This window comes from Eleutherodactylus coqui, chromosome 3 (genome assembly GCF_035609145.1).
Source record: "Eleutherodactylus coqui strain aEleCoq1 chromosome 3, aEleCoq1.hap1, whole genome shotgun sequence".
In the NCBI taxonomy this organism is placed as follows: Eukaryota; Metazoa; Chordata; class Amphibia; order Anura; family Eleutherodactylidae; genus Eleutherodactylus; species Eleutherodactylus coqui.
In genome coordinates this window covers 241,223,165-241,244,588 of record NC_089839.1, presented here as the reverse complement: position 1 = coordinate 241,244,588, position 21,424 = coordinate 241,223,165, and positions in this window count along the sequence as shown.

Here is a 21,424-nt window from a genome sequence, read left to right as displayed (position 1 = left end):
AAGCCCACTGCCTATATAGACTGGATATGTCTTTCACTGTCCCTGCCTCACCACCACTACTGGCCCTGGACTATGTAAAATTACTGCAGACTGTTTCACTCTGGACAGGATGACAGCGGTGATGTAAGAGGCAACGCAGAGCCAGGAAAGAATTTTGCGCAAGCCTGCTGTAACACTTAGCTGGCTGCGTATGAATTAGGACAACTACCCCCAGCAGAGACGCAGTACAGTTAGGACGGTCACAGGCAGCCCAAATAGATTTTTTTCCCCAAATTTTTTTGGAAAAGCCCACTGCCTATATAGGCTGGATATGTCTTTCACTGTCCCTGCCTCACCACCACTACTGGCCCTGGACTATGTAAAATTACTGCAGACTGTTTCACTCTGGACAGGATGACAGTGGTGATGTAAGAGGCAACGCAGAGCCAGGAAAGAATTTCGCGCAAGCCTGCTGTAACACTTAGATGGCTGCATATGAATTAGGACAACTACCCCCAGCAGAGACGCAGTACAGTCAGGACGGTCACAGGCAGCCCAAATAGATTTTTTTCCCCAAATTTTTTTGGAAAAGCCCACTGCCTATATAGACTGGATATGTCTTTCACTGTCCCTGCCTCACCACCACTACTGGCCCTGGACTATGTAAAATTACTGCAGGACGCAATGCTCTGGACGCAATGCTCTGCACGGCCGATATACAAAAAAAAAAAAAATTGTCTACACTGCAAAAAGCAGCCTCAACAGTACTGCACACGGTCAGATGTGGCCCTAAGAAGGACCGTTGGGGTTCTTGAAGCCTAAAATCAATCCTAACACTCTCCCTATAGCAGCTCCGGCATCAGCAGCACTTTCCCTGATCTCTGTCAGAATGCATCTGTGGTGAGCCGCGGGAGGGGCCGATTTATATACTCGGGTGACATCTCGCCAGCCACTCACTGCAGGGGGGGTGGTATAGGGCTTGAACGTCGCAGGGGGAAGTTGTAATGCCTTCCCTGTCTTTCTATTGGCCAGAAAAGCGCGCTAACGTCTCAGAGATGAAAGTGAAAGTAACTCGAACATCGCGTGGTGCTCGCCTCTAGTAACGAGCATCTCGAACACGCTAATACTCGAACGAGTATCAAGCTCGGACGAGTACGTTCGCTCATCTCTAACTATGATTCATCTTCTGAGATGACACCAAAACTCCCCATTGTGGCAGCTGCCACTCCTCTTCAACAGGGCCAACTATTGGATGACTCATTAGGAGCTATAGGGGTTCAAAGTGCACCTTCTTCTCCTAAATCAGCTACACCCCGTTTTGCTGCCTCTGCATCGTCTGTGCATCAACAGGGCCTCAAATTACATATTGTGTACGCCCTTGTTGTCATTCTCACAAGAGAATGGATCTATTCTCCAGCCCCACAGAAGAGGCTCTCTGTTGTTTGACATGTTTAGTTCAAAGAGTTTTGTGGTTGTAAAGTTCTAGTTATGTTACCTGGTTGGTCACCCTCAAAAGAAGGGGACATGTGAGGGGGGTTCCCTTGTTGGGAATGTGTGCATAATAATCATGATGATTAAATGCTGTAGATGGGGAGCTTCTCTGTAAACATACAAGAAACTAATAATTTGCTGCCAGCTAGTTGTTTGTAGTGTTTATTTTCTTAGCTCCTCACCCTATGGGGAGTTGCGAGTCATGTGACTTGTAGAGAAACTGGATATTCCGGGTCACCTAGACCTAAGGGTGAGGGTCTCAATCCTGTCTTTGATGTGCATCAGCACACTGCCCCCACTGCTGATGTGATTGTCCCTCGTACCACTACTAGGGTTCGTCAACCCTAGTAGTGGTACGAGTGATAATGACAGCTCAGCGATATGTTCAGGACATTCTGCAGCCACATGTGTTCCTCTCATGGCAGCTTCCAAGAGGCATTTTTTAGCAAGATAACGCACGGTCACACATGCACAAGGGTTTTACAGGAATGTCTCCATAACATTGCCGTACTTCTGTGGCCTGCCGGGTCAGCAGATTTATTAACAATAGGAGATGTATGGGATTATGTGGAATGTCAATTTCAATAGCCTATGAGTTTGCATGATCTAAAGGCTCAGTTACAGCAAATGTGGACCATTGTGCCGCAGGATACCATATGGAACCTGTATTACTCCATGTCCGCTTGTATCATATCTTGTATCCAAGCTAAGCAGTACAACAGGGTACTAGAGCCTCCATGCCACCCATATCACATCTTGTATCCAAACTAGAAGGGGCCCAACAGGATATTAGAACCTCCATGCTCACCCATATCACATATTCTATCCAAGCTAGAAGCAATATAACAGGGTATTAGAGCATCCATGCTCATCCATATCACATCTTGTGTCCAAGCTAGAGGCAGTACAACAGGGTACTAGAGCCTCCATACCCACCTGCGTTACATCTTGTATCCAAGCTAGAGGCAGTAGAGCAGGGTACCAGAGCCTCCATGCCCACCCATATCACATCTTTTATCCAAACTAGAGGCGGTACCACAGGGTACTAGAGCCTCCATGCCCACCCATATCACATCTTGTATCCAAGCTAGAGGTGGTATAGTAGGGTACTAGAGCCTCCATGCCTTTCCGTATCACATCTTGTATCCAAGCTAGAGGCGGTGCAACAGGGTACTAGAGCCTCCATGCCCATCCGTATCACACCTTGTATCCAAGCTAGAGGCGGTACAACAGGGTACTAGAGCCTCCATGCCCGCTCGTATCACATCTTGTATCCAAGCTAGAGGCGGTATAGCAGGGTACTAGAGCCTCCCTTCAAGTATTAGTTTTTCGCAATAAATTCTCTTTTTCCTCTGATATTGTAATCACTTACATCAACGTTACAATCACACATAGAAAGTTTAATTTGATTCTGATAACTCCTTCCAGGTGCTTGATTTTGTTAAAACTTAGCACACCAAGGGCTAGGTTGCTTTCATTTTCATAGTTCTGAGGAATTGCTATCATCCGATTTTAGTTTTATACTGTTCATATATGCTTCCAGAAGCACATGCAGGCAACTTTCCACTGCTGCTTCAGACACATCTTTGGATCTAAATGCTTCAGCTACATACTTCTGGGCTTCCCCATATTTTGTGTCAGATGTGTTGCCAAAGTTAAATTGAAATCACATGTTCTGCTTAGTTTATACTCCTACAGCTCCTACAGCTTACAGAAAAGTCAGGCTAGGTCATTATGGTAGGCTTGCACTGCAAATGCAGCATTCAAGACTGGAGTGCAGAACGGATAGTATTACTTTATATAGAAGCATTATTGTTTTGTAATTTTTTTTGCAATTTTTTTAATTTATTTTTTTCATTTCACTTTCAGTTACAAAGTTAAATTTAACAGCATAAAATTGTAAAGCACAAGTAAATAATAGCTAATGGTCTTTGAGATTGTGCCATACCCTGCAGAGCTCAAAGGAGTTGTTGTAACATGACTATTTCCCTCCATATTGTAGCCCCCAGGCTTGGGGATCATGGGTTATCACAGAAGAAGCCCTACCAGGTCATACATTTCCCCTCTCCTGACAGATGTATGGAAATTGAAGTTTCACATGATGATGACCATTCAGCTGAATGGCAGTCTACATAATATATGAATGGACCAGTTCTAGAGATGAGCGAGCATACTCACTAAGGCAAACTACTCGAGCGAGTACTGCCTTATGCGAGTACCTGCCCGCTCGTCTCTAAAGATTCTGGTGCCGACGGGGGCGGGGAGCAGAAGGGGAGAGCTGGGGGGAACGGGAGGGCGATCTCTCTCTCACTCTCTCTCCCTCCTGCTCACTCCCGCAACTCACCGCTCTCCCCTCTCGCCACCCGAATCTTTAGAGACGAGCGGGCAGGTACTCGCATAAGGCACTACTCACTCGAGTAGTTTGCCTTAGCGAGTACGCTCGCTCATCTCTAACCAGTTCTACACTGGCTAATGGACAGGCAGCAGATAAGCTTGATCCTGGCTGTTTAACTGTTTAGATGGTGCAGTGAATAGCGACCATGGAGTCTAAGTGGTTAGAGGGAGCTTTCCACTTATGAAATACTCTATGATGCAAAAAGAAAATTATTTAAAAAGTACACATATGATGGGCCTTGGATGGCACAGAGTGTTAGGGCAGCAGAAATGCAGTTCTAAGCTCTTGCTCATGACCTAAAGGTTGTAGGTTCAATCCTCACATGGTTCAGCTGGCTCAAGGTTGACTCAGCCTTCCGAGGTTGGTAAAATGAGTACCCAGCTTGCTAGGGGGAGTAAAAGATGACTGGGGAAGGCAATGGCAAACCACTTGACCTGATTTTCAAAAAATAATCGTGAATCGCAACAGTCAATTCTGACTCCCATTGAAAATAAAAATCATCTTGATGTGTACATTTTCTATTAATGTGGTTCAGTTGTTACCACAGCCGCCTTGCAGTTCTGGAGTTCTAGGTTGAAGTCTATCCAGGGACAACATCTGGATGGTGTTTTCATGCTCTTTTTTGTTTATTCTTCCGCTCTTCTCCTCCTGAGTAGAAAGGACGGATGTGGTGGCTTAGATATTAGAATTGTTGCATTTCAGCGCTTAAGTTCGAAGCTAAAATATGTCCAAAAGCGAGAACTGGATGTTTTTATGTTTTCTTTGTGCATATTCTTCCTGTTTTTCTCCTTCTCTGAGGCGGAAGTGACAGGCGTGGTGGCTCACGTGTTTGCACCATAGCATTGCAGTACTGGAATTTTATGGAAGGACAACATCTGGATGGAGTTTCTCTGTTCCCTTTGTGTTTATTCTTGCTGTTGCTCATCTCCCCTGGAACAGAACAAGAAGGTAAGGTGGTTCAGTTGTTAGTGCTACTGATTTGCAGTGCTAGAGTTATAGCTTCAAATCTAGCCAAGGGCAACATCTGGGTGGAGATTTTCAATGTCTATGCAGATATTAGCTTTAATGGGATTTGAACCTAGAACCCCAGCACTGAAAGGCAATAATGCTGAGACACACACAAAATATCTGTCTTCCACTTTTATTAGTAAAACCATTCTCTTTCGATTTTTTTTTTTTGGTCAGGGCATGATGACCTGATCCAATTTTTCAAAAATCAGTATGATTTTATCGCCTGGCCAATCACGATGAGCAACACTATTTAGTAGCTCACCTGTTATTACTGCACAGTGGGTTTTTTTTACTGTTTCACTTTATAATATAGTTAAGGATGAGATGTAACTTGAAATCATACAGAAGTTGCTTGTTTTTATAAAAATGTCTGAATGCAAGGGGTGTGGAATTTGAGTCACAGTTTATACCGGAATTTGATATTGTTCTGCGCTGCAATAGCCCTGGGGCTTCTGGGTTCAAATCAGGACAAGTCAACTGCAACTGGAAACACATGCTTTTAAGTTATCTACAGTATATAAAGTACAGTACATGTAAACACATATATCTGAATATCCTTATGCTCTATATTTAACTCATTTTGAAAGTCTGGTTGTTGTATTCTTTCTCCATCCCTTTGATCAGACACTGATAAATTATGTTATATTTGACTTATGTGTTTCATTTTTAAGAACACGGTCATATATTTTTTTGAAGTCGAGGGTGCACAAGAAAACAATTCATGACTTTTACAGTTACATAGAAAGGAGGGGGGGTATGAGGATGTGAATGTTATAGTGAGCACTGTGGCAGCTCTGTTATGGGGGCATTGCTGCAGTCTTGCTATGGGGCTACTATAACTGACACGAATATGGCTATGGCGGGCACTGATGTGGGGACTATGCCTGGCACCAACAGGAAATGATGGTGGTCGGAGCTGTTATGTGGGCATTGTCGCTGTCACAGATATAGGAGCAATGTGGCTGTCACTTCTATGGAGGGGCACTGTGATTGGGACTGTTTTATTTTAAGCAGTAAGGCACCTTGAAGGAGCAACGAGGGCAAGACTGATAACGTGTTATGCCTATGAGAAAGTAATCAAGACCTGTACTTTAGTCTAAAAGAACCCATTGGAAACCATGGGCTACACATACATGCGTTTTGTAGCGTGATTTTGTATCCCGTGTAAAAGAGGCCTTAGCATTGTCTTGCTCATGTATGCAAGGCCTTCCCTGAAAGACATTGTCTGAATGGAAGTATATGTTCTCCTAAAACCTCTATATACTGCTCAGCATTGATTGTGCCTTTCAAGATGTGTAGGCTGTCCATGCCATAATACAACCCCATACCATCAGAGATGCAGGCTTTTAAACTGTGTGCTGATAGCAAGCTGAATGGTCCCTCTCCTCCGCGGGACATGGCATCCATGGTTACCAAAAAGAATTTCACATTTTGATTCCTCTGACTACAGAACATTTTTCCATTTTGCCTCAGTCCATTTTAACCCTTTCCAATCCAATTTGTATCCCGTTTTTCCTAGGGGGCTTACTCTTTTTCTGCTGTTATATAACGGCGCTATATGCTGGCTAAAGCCAGTACTGCATGAGGTGACACGTTGGATAGGCTCCGACAGCAAAGAGGCTGGCAATATACAGTAAGACAACCACAACGGATGTCTTCTAACATCTGAGCCTTAAATCATAATGTCTTAAGACGTCAGACAGTGGATTGGAAAGGGTTAAATGAGCTTTGGCCCAGAGAAGATGGCGGCGTTTCTGGATTGTGTTGATATATGGCTTCCTCTTTACATGATACAGCTTTAACTCGCCTAGTTTCAATGCAGTGATGCGTGAAGGTCCATGGATCTCGAGCATCCAAGATGGACCATCGGCCTTGTCTCTTGTGAACATGAATTTCTCCAGATTCTCTGAATCTTTCAATGATATTATGTACTACAGATGGTGAGATATTCAAAGTCATGTTGGCTCAAAGTTGGGAGGTATGCTTATACTGTGGGGTCCCGAGGACATGGCTACACTGCACTGTCTGCAGTCAGGCACACGTCTGGGGGAAAGGCTGAGACTGAGACATTTGTCTTAATCCTTTGCAATCCAATTTTGGATTAAGGGTTTCCTAGGGGGTTTTCTCTTTCTGCCATTATAAAATGGCACCATCTGCTGGCTAGAGCCAGTACTGAGGTATGTGACATACTGGAGAGGCCCCTGGCAACAGAGCGGCCAGTAATATATAGTAAGAATACCCTGCCGGACGTCTTCCAACATTGGAGCTGTATAGCCTTCAATCAGAATGTCTTCAGACGTCAGACAGTAGATTGGAAAGGGTTAAGGGGCATTTACACGGGATCATTATCACTCACGATTTGATCAAACTAACAAAAATGAGCGATAAAATGTGTTTATTATTCGGTCACTTTTCATTATCACTGAGTTTCGGTCAGCATAAAAACCATCGCTATATTAAGGGCTTGTCAATCAGTGTAAACACTCCCCCTTCAGCGCTTCCACTCAGCAAGAAGCCCGCGATCCAGCGGGGATCTCTGCCTGTCTAAACACTCTGCATAAGCACTAACGATCTTAGTGGTGAGGTCAGCTCTCATGTAGTCGTTTTGTTCACACAGGGTGGATTGCTGAAGATTTTCTGTGCCGATTGTTCTCATGGGAAATCTGCTGCATTTACAGTAGCAGCAATGTGAATTAGATTTTCAATATCTCGCTCACACACCGGAGAGAAAATCTGCCCAAAATCTTTGTGGAAATTGATATGTGGTGTGGGATTTAGCAATAAGTCAATTAGTCGCAGCAGATTTCCAGTGCGGAATCCACCTTTTCAAATGAGGTGAATTTTGCACCAAAATCCATGTTTAAATCTGCATCAAAATCCATTATGGAATGTCTGGTGCGAACACTCTGCAGCAAATTACACTCCAATGTGAACTTAGCATTACTGACTTGGCTGACTGATGGTCTGACCACAGAGTCTGATAGCAGGCAGTTACTGTTCTCTGCTACATACTCATAATAGGAGGCATCGCTATCTGACTTCATAGGTATGTTCACATGACGCAGATATGCTGCATATTTTTTGCCATGGATGTGAGTACAGAAAATAGATAGGGTATTACAATAGCAGTGAAGTGGATGAGATTTACAAAACATATTCCAAAGGCTCATTCATGCAAACATTTTTCTTTACGTGTGCTGTCCATGTATTTCACAGACAGCGCACGAACCCATTATAGCCTATTCGGTTATTCACTTAAGCAGCAGATAGATAACAGACAGTAGAGAGTTATGGCAGGCCCTACAAGAGCTGGGTGTCTAGTCAAGCTGATAAAATCACTTTTATACCAATCAAGAAGCCACTGTGAGAACACAGTATGAGGACACAGACTCGTTTGAGATCAGCAAAGGCTTCCGACAGGGCTGCATCCTTTCACCCTTCTTGTTTAACCTATATATGGAAGTGATCATGCAGAAGATGAACCTAGACATATTGGAAATCGGGGTGGAAATAGGTGGCAGAAGCATCAACAATCTCCATTATTCAGATGACACAACTCTGCTTACAGAAACAGAAGCTGGTCTGAAGCAGCTGATATGGAAGATTAAAACTGAAAGTGAAAAAATGAGCCTCTACCTGGATTTAAAGAAGACAAAAATTATAACCACTGCAATAAATGGCAAAATTCAACAAGGCCATAGAATGTGTGCAAGATAAAATGTAGGATAGTATTGGGGTAAAGCGCGATGCTAAACATGGACAAAATCGGGAACTAGACACAGGATAGTGCAAACCATCATTTTCCCCATAGCCATGTAAAAGCTGGACTGTAAAAACATTTGATAGGAGGATTGATGCATCCGAGCTATGGTGCTGGCGAAAGCTGCTGCGTATGCCCTGGACAGAAAGAGTAACAAACAGAGAAGTCCTGAATCGTATAAGACCCGATATATCACTGGAGGACAAGATGACCGGGCTCAGGCTCATGGAGGACAAGGTGGCCGGGCTCAGGCTCACATATTTTGGCCATGTAATGCGAGCAGAATTGCTAGAAAAATCTATAATGCTGGGACAGATCAGTGGCAAAAGAAGACCCGGCCTCCAAAGGACACATTGGCTGATAGTCTCAGAGCTGATACTGGCATGGATATCACACAGCTGAAAGAAGCAAAACCGAAAAACATGGAGGGAGCTCGCCTTTAGGGCTACCGAGGGTCGTGAACGACTCAATGGCTAACAACAAGAGAGAGAAATGGTATGGTGAAATAGAATATAGAGAAATATGAAATATTGATATTTGGATGGATGAATAGAGATACAGAAAGGGAGAAAGAAACTAGAGAGAGATGGTATGGCATGCGTCCTGCCACTGTTTATTTCTAGGAGACTGACACAAATTGCCAAACGTGGTATTCGGCTATTTTTGTCAGTCTTATAGCCTTTGAATGGACCAACAGGGCGCACACATAACCACTGTTTGATCCTATCTCCTCACAGCAGTCGCACAGTGACAAGTAATGAAGGGGCGTGAAATCCCTGCCCTAGTGATCAGTGGGAGCCCCAGTGACGGGCAATCAGTGATCAGACATTTATTATACACGCATTGACAAAAAAATGCAGCCAGATAGAAATGTCAGATTGCTGCAAAACGCGGTATGCAGTTAAGTTTCAGGTATATATATGTTTATGATTAAACACTAGGTCTTGTCACCTGAGGCTGTAAAAATGCATCCCCTGTTGCCCGATAAAAAAGGCTCTCAGAAGCTACTTTTGTGTAGTGGACCTCTTGTTGAGAGACCATTGACTGCTAGACATGCCTCTACGATGCACTTGGAGACATTTGGCCCAGTTAACAGACTTTGAGAGGGACGCATCATTGAAATAAGAGAAGCAGAATTGTCATTTCAATGAATTGCCTGCCATCTAGGCCATTCTGATCAAGCTGTTAGGAGGTGCTGGTAGCAGTGGTCACCTGAAGGCATGCACACATGATAAAGAGGCTCCGGTAAAGAGAATAGTTTGGTTGTCCGACAAGCATGAGAAAATCCAACAGTTTTGTTGTCTACTATCCAGACATAGTTGGTGCCTTTATTACAGATGCCTATCTCTAACCTGGCCATTTCCAGGCACTTAGGAGAAGAGAATTTGGTGCCATGATGTCCATTATGTGTCCCACCACTAACACAATGCCTTTGCCTTGTTTGCAGTGGTGTTATGAGCAAGAAACATGGACTGCTACAGACTGGAACCGCACTGTCTTTAGAGACAAATCCAGATTCTGTCTGGAAGCCGATGACCGTTGCGTTTGAGTATGGATGCCTTGTGGTGAGTGCTTCAGTCCTGCCTTTGCTATGGTGCGACACATTGCTGATGAGATTGATCTAGGCAGCAATCACATACGACAGTCAACCACCCTGGATAGTGATCGAGAGACACTAACAGCCCAGTGATTCTGCAGCCAAAACTTGAGTATGGTTCCAGGGTTGTCGCCCCTGTCGGACTCAGGCCTTTGCTTGACCACCAGCCTGCAGCACCTCAGCCCTGCTGCGCTGTGCCCCTCCCCTTTGCTTCTGGCAGCAACTAGCTTATATGCAACAAATTCCTGCTACACCCATCAAGTGTTAACCCTCTCTACTCGTTTTTGCAGGTATTAGAATGCCTGTTTAGCACCCTCTGTAGGCCATCCTGATACTGCCCTGCTACAGATAATATATGGATCCTGTATGCTTCCATGCCCGACTGTATCTCATCATGTATGCTAGAGGAGACCAACAGGGCACTAGAGCCTCTTTTGAGTTGTACTGTTTTCCCCTATAAAGTTATTATTTTGCTCCACTGTAGTGATCACTTACATATCACTTACATTCACACATGGGAAGTTTCATCCAATTCCAACAACTCCTTCTTGGTGCATTTTTTTTTGTCAATGATTGTATATCCTGTTGCTAGATTTTTTCCCTATATAGAATAACCCTATAGAATATAGGATTACCCATTCAATTGTCAATTTGTCCAATCAACGTGTGTTGATTGGCCAATGTAAAAGGCCCTTTAATGGGGGACATATTCCGGCTTAGTGCATAGGTCAGCATGAACTATAAACACAGCTTTGCCTGTAAGTGGATTACAAACAGCTGGGCGGCAAAAAAATTGGAAAATCTCCATGGAAAACAGAATTGACAGATCTGAAATTAGGTGCAAAACAGCGGTCAATAAAGACCTGGACTGCTTTTGAACACCTTTTGAAAAGTCAGATATGCTTTAAATGTATGACAGGAATTACACAATGGTAATATCACACTGAATGCTCACTTTATTAAAAACACCCATCTACTAGTGCACTGGACCTCCTTCGGCCTTCAGCGGTGATTCATCATGGCATAGATTCTACAAGCTATTGAAATCACTCTACAGATAACCTAGCCCATTTGGGAGAAGATACCTTCTTGTAGTTGCCTTAAATAAGATGGAGTTACTGACAAGCTCTGTACTTGTTTTAAACCCCATAAAAAAGATGTTTGGACCATTGTACAGAACAAACAATGTTACTTTTACATCTTGTCACCTCTATTTTCTCATAGATTGTAAGATCCCACGAACAGGGCCTTCATCCCTATTGTAAAAAGTGTTTCTTAGTCTAATACTGTACATAATGTCTAATTTTCTCTGTTCTTGTATCCTCTGGTTTGTAAACTGCTGTGGAATATGTTTTTACCATGTAAGAAAAGATGATGATGATTAGATGAATACCTGGCAGGAAGGTTTCATGGATGCTTGCATCAGCACAGTGCAACCAAAATCTGGAGTCATTTGAACAGATGATGTTTTTCCACTACTTAATGATCAAATTTTTAGACTCTTCCCATTAGAGTCTTGCCTTCCTGTTAATATTAGAGAGCAATGATACTCAAACTAGCAATCTGCTGTTGTAGCCCATTGATACTAAGGAATGAAGTATTGTGTGTTCAGACACATTAGTGGAAGCACCAGCTATTACGGACATTGAGTGTGGACCGACAGTGTCAACCAACTGGTTTGACTTTGGGCTAATCCTAAGGACATTATCCTGATGGTCCCCCAGTATTCACCCAATAACTCCTGTAAAGGGGATCCTGACTTCACCGTGGAAAACCGAGCAGGCCGCTACCTCTTGGAGTAGTCCCGCTGTGCTTGGCAAAGTACCATGAAACAGGCTGGACTATAGACAGAAACCGGTGCAAAGTAAAAGCAGGCAGAAAACAAATGTCCAAGTAAAAGCTCAGGCCTATGCTGGGTGACTGAGAGAAACACACACCAACACTCAGGCAAAGGAGGAGGATCCCCAGCTCATTTAAATAGGAGGGCAATAGCCAATAACCCTGCAGCTGGGCTGTGAGTACTGAGGAGGATTAACTCCTGCAGTGGTGATGGAAATTAGAAGCTGAGTGTCAATTCATACAGAAGGAGCAGAGCGATGCCCGCGCAAAAGGGCGGCAGACATGGGTTGCCGGCCTAACACCAGCATTGTATTTGGCTGCAGTTTGATTGACTATTCATTCCCTGTTTATCAGAATGATTCTTGACATGTGATTCTGACCTCTTTTGTAAATGAGTTGCTTTCAACCACCGGATCCCCTTTCGCTGGGTGTTTTTCTTTGATCACATTCCAGTTTGCCATAAAACCACATGTCAAAGCAGCCTTTGGTTTACTAAAAATATATGTTTAAAATGAAACCTGATTTATAGAATAGGCCATTTTCTGAGGACACATTTCTTTGAAAGGGATTGTTAATAGTTTAGACACAGAATATTTTTAGTTTTACTGGCATGATTTATAGTTAGCAAATTATACAAGCGTGCATATTCTTTGAGGTTCACTTTATTTCTATTTCACTTCTTGACTAATAGTTCTTTCTAGTCTAGTTGGCATTATGAATTCAACTTTAGTCCATCGCATTTCCCTTGATTTCAGTGAGATGCTATTGATTCTCATAGCCAGCCAAAGCAGATATTTGAGACTCACTTCCAGCATGTAAAGTTTTTGGATATAGCCAATTTAATTAAAAGTGTCTTGGCTATTGGTGCAGTTTCTGTATATTTTTTTTTTTGTAGCTTCCTACAGTCTTTGTTGGTATGTCTACCATGAATTTCCCATTTAAATCTTCCAGAATAGACATTTTAAGATTTCTTTTAGGTAATATTTAAGAACAATCATCATACAATTGGGGTACCAATGGCATTAAAGCTATTATATATGGCATAAGTCCACCATACACATTGGATAAAAGTAGGTTGCTAATTGAACAACCACTGGATGAATGATTGTCTGATGAATGCTCATTTTGTAAATGCAACAGTGCATAATTTAGTCCATATCGGCCTTTGCAGTTGTTCAAACTGGATATACATGTTCAATGACTCCAAAGAAAGCACTTTCTGGAAACAAATTTTTCAGCAAAAATTCATTCTTTGAATGAAAAATTCATTTTCCTGTATCAAACAAAAATTTCAAACATGGCCGACTTTTTTTTCCAGATGATGACTGTCTTTCATCAGTCAGCTGAAATAATCATTTTCTGTTTAATTTCACACAGTGAACGATCATTTTGCTTTAAATCGTCCATTTTTATCGACTCTAATCTAATGTGTATGGTTACCTTTCAGTTTAAGCTTGGAGTCCAACTTTCAACAGTCTGTAGCCCAAACGTTCCGACATCCTTACTATTCCATTAAAGGAGATGTCCCGCGCCGAAACGGGTTTTTTTTTTTTTTAAACCCCCCCCCCCGTTCGGCGCGAGACAACCCCGATGCAGGGGTTAAAAAAACCACCCGCACAGCGCTTACCTGAATCCCGGCGGTCCGGCGTCTTCATACTCACCTGCTGAAGATGGCCGCCGGGATCCTCTGTCTTCATGGACCGCAGGGCTTCTGTGCGGTCCATTGCCGATTCCAGCCTCCTGATTGGCTGGAATCGGCACGTGACGGGGCGGAGCTACACGGAGCTACACGGAGCCCCATAGAGAAGAGGAGAAGACCCGGACTGCGCAAGCGCGGCTAATTTGGCCATCGGAGGGCGAAAATTAGTCGGCACCATGGAGACGAGGACGCCAGCAACGGAGCAGGTAAGTATAAAACTTTTTATAACTTCTGTATGGCTCATAATTAATGCACAATGTACATTACAAAGTGCATTATTATGGCCATGCAGAAGTGTATAGACCCACTTGCTGCCTCGGGACAACCCCTTTAACACTATTAGCATTTGTCATTAATCTCCAATGGTTTTTGTTGTCCTCGTAGAATGTTGCATTTCATTTTATAAAGTTTCTGCGCATTGAACACAATTAATCTTTCTCTTCATTAAATAGTGTATCCAAGATAAGCGACAATGTTGCAACATTTCAGCACAGCATGTGTTAAATGATTATAATGAATATGTGTGCCATCACAGTCATCCTGCCTCCTTAAGAATAACCGCGTCGTACACATAGTCCTGTGCATTTATTCATGCAGACATAATTTAAGAAGTACTTTCTGGTTATTCCCTGAGGAAGTCACAAGATTTTTATCTTCTGGTACGTGAAAAATGAAATGAACTGAAATAGGTCAGGCAGAAAGAGAAGTGTCCTTATATGCTCATACTGGTCTGTATCTTCGCCAATGCTGATATTTGCTTCTCTGTCCTGATGTGACCTGATTTTTATTTTAATTAGCTACCATTTCTTGTTTTGTAATATTTTTGCTATGCATTAATGTAAGTTCTGTGTATTTTTGTTAAAGGGACCCATCCCATTGAACATGCAGTACGATCTGTGCATAACGTTTATAGAGCAGGAGGAGCTGAGCAGATTGATGTATCATTTTGTGGGAAAAGATTCAGTGTGACTTATAATTCATTTAAATTCCTGTTTATTCTGGGCTTATATGTACAGTGGATGATCTTATTAGTGACTGACAGCCTTCCTTGTGTAAGTGTGTATACAGAGAGAGAAAGAGATGTCAATCATTGAGTAGGACCGCCCACTGGACTCCAAAGAAAAGGAAGTCAGGGATTTAAAAGAATGAATGACAAGATATTAAATCTTGTTTCCATGAAATAATACATGAATCTGTTTAGCTCCTCCTACTCTACAACATACTGCTTGCAGGACAGACGGCATGTTCAATATGACAGATTTCCGTTGACTTGGACAGCATCAATCACTAGATTTCTTATTTGTCTTGCTAAGATTGGTGGTATTGGTGGTGGAACATTTCCTATTGGTAATCAAGAAGTTGCTATGACATATTCCTCCTCTAACATTATCTTACTAATTATTTTACCATGTGCGCCTTTTGATACACCTTGTGTATCCAATGAATTGATTGTTGTGACTTGACTTGATTTTTCTCACATTGTTTGTTACTTCAACTTTGTATTCCAGCTATGCTGTTGTATCTACAAGGCTTTCTAGCTGTTAAAATCATAGACAATCACAGACAATGAGGCACGGAGAACATAGATTGTAAAAAAAAAATTAACTTGGACAACCCCTTTAGGGCTCAGTTTTTGGCATAATTTATTAAGAAATCTGTTGGTTCAGGGTAGCCATGCCCCCTCCCAACAAGCTCCCCCACTTTTCAGAAAAGTGACAGGACTGGTGCAAAAGAGAGAAAAGTCACACAATTTTTGCATAAACAGAGCTTGCACAACTTTTGTGACTTTTCTATGACCGAATTCTGTCATACATTACTAAATATTAGAGATGAGCGAACGTACTCGTCCGAGCTTGATAGTCGTGCGAATATTAGGGTGTTCGGGATGCTCGTTACTCTTAACGAGCACCACGCGGTGTTCTGGTTACTTTCAGTTTCCTCTCTGAGACGTTAGCGCGCTTTTCTGGCCAATTGAAAGACAGGGAAGGCATTACAACTTCCCCCTGTGACGTTCAAGCCCTATACCCCCCCCCTGCTGTGAGTGGCTGGGGAGATCTGATGTCACCCGAGTATAAAAGTCGGCCCCTCCCGCGGCTCGCCACACATGCCTTGTGACTTAGCTGAGGGAAAGTACTATCGTGCTGGTGCTGCTGTAGGGAGAGCGTTAGGAGTCAGTGTGGGCTTCAAGAACCCCAACGGTCCTTCTCAGGGCCACATCTACCTGTGTGCAGGCTGCTGCTAGCAGTGTTTTTTTTTTTCTCAAAATCGGCAGTGCAGAGCATTGCACCCGGTATTAGGGACAGAAGTGGTGTATAGGCAGGGAGAGTGTTAGGAGTGAATGTAGCCTTCAAGAACCTCAACGGTCCTTTCTAGGGCCAAATTTAAGCGTGTGCAGTACTGTGCTGGCTGCTGTTAGCAGTGTTGCATATTTTTTTTTTTCTAAAAATCGTCTGTGCAGAGCATTGCACCCTCCATTGATACTACAGGGACAGAATTGTGTAGGCAGGGCCACAACACAGTTATTGTTCATTGAATATACGCAGTGGGGTCTTCCCTTTGCTAAAAAGGACAAAAAATTATATTTGGCCTGCCTGTGTCAGTCCTAAGGTCTCCGTGTACGTGTGTGCTGCGTGGACAACGTACAAAAATCAGACGCAACCAGCTACGGTTTACTGCAGGCTTGCGCCATTGTCTTTCCTGACTGGTAAATACCTGCTCTGCTAGAGTTAATAACTCTGCTACACTATAGTTGTGTGACACTTTTTGAGGGCCACACCACAGATATTAAACTTCTTGTTCATTGAATATACGCAGTGGGTGCTTCCCTTTGCAAAAAAGGAAAAAAAATTATATTTGGCCTGCCTGTGTCAGTCCTAAGGTCTCCGTGTACGTGTGTGCTGCGTGGACAACGTACAAAAATCAGACGCAACCAGCTACGGTTGAGTGCAGCCTTGCGCCAATTTCTTTCCTGCCTGGGAAATCAAATCACTGGTAATACAGCATGCTGAGGGGTAGGGGTAGGCCTAGAGGATGTGGACGCGGCCGAGGACGCGGAGGGCCAAGTGAGGGTGTGGGCACAGGCCGAGCCAGTGCGGTGGCCAGGGGTAGAGGCAGGGCCAGACCGAATAATCCACCAACTGTTTCCCAAAGCGCCCCCTCGCGCCATGCCACCCTGCAGAGGTCAAGGTGCTCTACGGTGTGGCAGTTTTTCACAGAGATGCCTGACGACCGACGAACAGTGGTGTGCAACCTTTGTCGCGCCAAGATCAGCTGGGGAGGCACCACCAACAGCATGCGCAGGCATATGATGGCCAAGCACCCCACAAGGTGGGACGATGCCCGTTCACCGCCTCCGGTTTGCACCACTGCCTCTCCCCTTGTGCCCCAACCTGCCACTGAGATCCAACCCCCCTCTGAGGACACAGGCACTACCGTCTCCTGGCCTGCACCCACACCCTCACCTCCGCTGTCCTCGGCCCCATCCAGCAATGTCTCTCAGCGCAGCGTCCAGACGTCGCTAGTGCCACAGTTTGAGCGCAAGCGCAACTACGACGCCACGCACCCGCACGCTCAAGCGTTAAACGTGCACATTGCAAAATTGATCAGCCTAGAGATGCTGCCGTATAGGCTTGTGGAAACGGAGGCTTTCAAAAGCATGATGGTGGCGGCTGCCCCGCGCTACTCGGTTCCCAGTCGCCACTACTTTTCCCGATGTGCCGTCCCAGCCCTGCACGACCACGTCTCCCGCAACATTGTACGCGCCCTCACCAACGCGGTTACTGCCAAGGTCCACTTAACAACGGACACGTGGACAAGCACAGGCGGGCAGGACCACTATATCTCCCTGACGGCACATTGGGTGAATTTAGTGGAGGCTGGGACAGAGTCAGAGCCTGGGACCGCTCACGTCCTACCCAGCCCCAGAATTGCGGGCCACAGCTCGGTGGTGGTACCTGCGGCGGTGTATGCTTCCTCCACTAAAGCACCTTCCTCCTCCTCCTCCAACGCAACCTCTGTCTCGCAATCAAGATGTGTCAGCAGCACGTCGCCAGCAGTCGGTGTCACGCGGCGTGGCAGCACAGCGGTGGGCAAGCGTCAGCAGGCCGTGCTGAAACTACTCAGCTTAGGAGAGAAGAGGCACACGGCCCACGAACTGCTGCAGGGTCTGACAGAGCAGACCGACCACTGGCTTGCACCGCTGAGCCTCCAACCGGGCATGGTCGTGTGTGACAACGGCCGTAAGCTGGTGGCAGCTCTGCAGCTCGGCAGCCTCACGCACATGCCATGCCTGGCCCATGTCTTTAATTTGGTGGTTCAGCGCTTTCTGAAAAGCTACCCCCACTTGTCATACCTGCTCGGAAAGGTGCGCCAGCTCTGCACACATTTCCGCAAATCCCACACGCACGCTGCCACCCTGCGGACACTGCAACATAGGTTTAATCTGCCAGTGCACCGACTGCTGTGCGACGTGCCCACACAGTGGAACTCTACGCTCCACATGTTGGCCAGACTCTATGAGCAGCGTAGAGCTATAGTGGAATACCAACTCCAACTTGCGCGGCGCAGTGGGAGTCAGCCTCCTCAATTATTTACAGAAGAGTGGCCCTGGTTGGCAGCCATCTGCCAGGTCCTTGGAAAATTTGAGGAGTCTACCCAGGTGGTGAGCGGCGATGCTGCAATCATTAGCATCACCATTCCTCTGCTATGCATCTTGAGAAGTTCCCTGCAAAGCATAAAGGCAGACGCTTTGCGCTCGGAAACAGAGCCGGGGGAAGACAGTATGTCGCTGGATAGTCAGAGCACCCGCCTGTCTATATCTCAGCGCGTTGAGGAGGAGGAGGAGGAGCATGAGGAGGATGAGGAGGAGGGGGAAGAGACAGCTTGGCCCACTGGTGAGGGTACACATGCTGCTGGGCTGTCATCCTTTCAGCGTGTATGGCCTGAGGAGGAGGAAAAGGAGGAGGAGGAGGATCCTGAAAGTGATCTTCCTAGTGAAGACAGCCATGTGTTGCGTACAGGTACCCTGGCACACATGGCTGACTTCATGTTAGGATGCCTTTCTCGTGACCCTCGCGTTACACGCATTCTGGCCACTACGGATTACTGGGTGTACACACTGCTCGACCCACGCTATAAGGAGAACCTTCCCACTCTCATTCCCGAAGAGGAAAGGGGTTCGAGAGTGTTGCTATACCTCAGGGCGCTGGTGGACAAACTGATGGTAAACTTCCCATCCGACAGCGCTAGTGGCAGAAGGCGCAGTTCCGAGGGCCAGGTAGCAGGGGAGGCGCAGAGATCAGGCAGCATGTACAGCGCAGGCAGGGGAACATTCTCCAAGGCCTTTGCCAGCTTTATGGCTCCCCAGCAAGACTGTGTCACCGCTCCCCAGTCAAGGCTGAGTCGGCGGGAGCACTGTAAAAGGATGGTGAGGGAGTACGTAGCCGATCGCACGACCGTCCTCCGTGACGCCTCTTCCACCTACAACTACTGGGTGTCGAAGCTGGACACATGGCCTGAGCTCGCGCTGTATGCCCTGGAGGTGCTTGCTTGTCCTGCGGCTAGCGTCTTGTCAGAGAGTGTGTTTAGTGTGGCTGGGGGAATCATCACGGATAAGCGTACCCACCTGTCAAACGACAGTGCCGACAGGCTTACACTCATCAAGATGAACAGAGCCTGGATTTCCCCAGACTTCTCTTCTCCACCAGCGGACAGCAGCGATACGTAAGCAATACGTAGGCTGCACCCGCGGATGGAAGCTACGTTCTCTCTCACCATCCAAAACGGGGACATTTCTGCTTCATCAATCTGTGTCTAATATTCCTCCTCCTCCTCCTGCTCCTCCTCCTGAAACCTCACGTAATCACGCTGAACGGGCAATTTTTCTTAGGGCCACAAGGCTCACTCATAATTTTTCTAAACAATTTTTATATGTTTCAATGCTCTTAAAAGCGTTGAAACTTTAACTTGAACCAATTTTTCCTTAAACTGGGCTGCCTCCAGGCCTAGTTACCACTTAAGCCACATTAACCAAAGCGATTAATGGGTTTCACCTGCCATCTTGGTTGGGCATGGCCAATTTTTGGGATGTACATTAGTACTGTTGATACAGCAATTTTTGTGGGCCCTCGCCTACAGTGTAATCAAATGAATTTTTAGCCCACCTGCATTACAGCTGACGTTACATCCGCTGTGTTGGGCAATGCAATGGGATATTTTTGTGTATCGCCGGTGGGTTCCAGGGAGCCACCCATGCTGTAGGTGCACACGGAGTTTAACCTACATCTGTCCACTTGTAAAGAACCCCAGTCTGACTGGGGCATGCAGTGTGGGCCGAAGCCCACCTGTATTAAGCACGACATTACTACCTCAGCTGTGTTGGGCAATGCAATGGGATATTTCTATGTACCGCCGGTGGCTTCCTGGCACCCACCCCTGCTGTGGGTCCACAGGGAATTATAAATGCATCTGTTTCCACTTGTAAAGAACCCCAGTCTGACTGGGGCATGCAGTGTGGGCCGAAGCCCACCTGCATTAAGCACGACATTACTACCTCAGCTGTGTTGGGCAATGCAATGGGATATTTCTATGTACCGCCGGTGGCTTCCTGGCACCCACCCATGCTGTGGGTCCACAGGGAATTATAAATGCATCTGTTTCCACTTGTAAAGAACCCCAGTCTGACTGGGGCATGCAGTGTGGGCCGAAGCCCACCTGCATTAAGCACGACATTACTACCTCAGCTGTGTTGGGCAATGCAATGGGATATTTCTATGTACCGCCGGTGGCTTCCTGGCACCCACCCATGCTGTGGGTCCACAGGGAATTATAAATGCATCTGTTTCCACTTGTAAAGAACCCCAGTCTGACTGGGGCATGCAGTGTGGGCCGAAGCCCACCTGCATTAAGCACGACATTACTACCTCAGCTGTGTTGGGCAATGCAATGGGATATTTTTATGTACCGCCGGTGGGTTCCAGGGAGCCACCCATGCTGTGGGTCCACAGGGACTTCACAATAGGGAGTTGTACCTGCCTGTGTCTATGAATTAAAAACCGCGGTCTGACTGGGGCATGCAGACACCTTGACAGAATGAATAGTGTGTGGCACATAGGTTCCCCATTGCTATGCCCACGTGTGCAGCTCCTGATGGCGGTGGCACAGGATTCTATTTCTCATTGCTTCTGTACAGCATTGTGGGCTATCGCCCCGCCCCTTTTAAAGAGGGTCGCTGCCTAGCCGTGCCAACCTCTGCAGTGTGTGCCTGCGGTTCCTCCTCATGGCAGACACACTTCTAAATAGACATGAGGGTGGTGTGGCATGAGGGCAGCTGAAGGCTGCGCAGGGACACTTTGGTGTGCGCTGTGGGGGGGGAGGGGGGGTTGGGCAGCATGTAACCCAGGAGAAGTGGCAGTGGAGTGTCATGCAGGCAGTGATTGTGCTTTGTTGAAGGTAGTGTGGTGCTTAGCTAAGTAATGCCATGCTAATGAGGGCTTTTCAGAAGTAAAAGTTTTTGGGAGGGGGGGGGGGCCACTCTTGCCGCTATTGTGGCTTAATAGTGGGACCTGTGAACTTGAGATGCAGCCCAACATGTAGCCCCTCGCCTGCCCTATCCGTTGCTGTGTCGTTCCCATCACTTTCTTGAATTGCCCAGAT